Genomic DNA, 699 nt, shown 5'->3' on the forward strand with positions numbered 1-699 from the left:
CACTCTCCCGACCGCGCGCTCCGCTCTCCGCGCGCTCGCGCGGAGGCGTCCCCTCTGGCCCCGCGCACGCGCGTTGGGCGCAGCCTGCTGGCACCCGGAGGGGCTCCAGGGCGTGCAGCGCGGTTTGCGACGTGGACGCTTGCGCCTGTCGTTCCTTGATGATTGCTCCCCATTTGCTCTCCAAGCCCTAAGTCCTGGTCTGCCCACGGCATTGGCGGAGTTGCCCCCGTGGTCAGGACCCTGTTGATTGCGTTAGCGGATGTTGCTTCCATCATGGATCTGGGAATATTTGTAGAGTGAAAGCTGAGCTGTCCGGATTGGGGCCGGAAAGTGGACTTTTGCGCTCTCATGTGGGTCCCAGAATACAGTGAGAGGGGAGTATGTGTGGTGGCTGGGAACTTTGGAGCCAGAGATTACTAGTTCTGTGACCTTGGGCGATATCTTCTCCCAGCCTCAGTTTCTTCATTGTGGAGAGGAGTATATGAGGCAATGGATAGAAGCCCTTCGTACGGTGCCTGCACTGGCAAACGTTCAATTTTAGTTCTTGCTGTTATAAGTGTGCAGATAAGATGGACAGATATGTGAAAAGCTCACTTTTCTAGTAAACTACAGCTCCAGGTGATAACAAAGATTAACCTGAACTAACTACAGCTCCAGGTGATAACAAAGATTAACCTCACAAACATAATGCTGATTTTG

Source organism: Pteropus vampyrus, unplaced genomic scaffold (genome assembly GCF_000151845.1).
Source record: "Pteropus vampyrus isolate Shadow unplaced genomic scaffold, Pvam_2.0 Scaffold89, whole genome shotgun sequence".
NCBI lineage: Eukaryota > Metazoa > Chordata > Mammalia > Chiroptera > Pteropodidae > Pteropus > Pteropus vampyrus.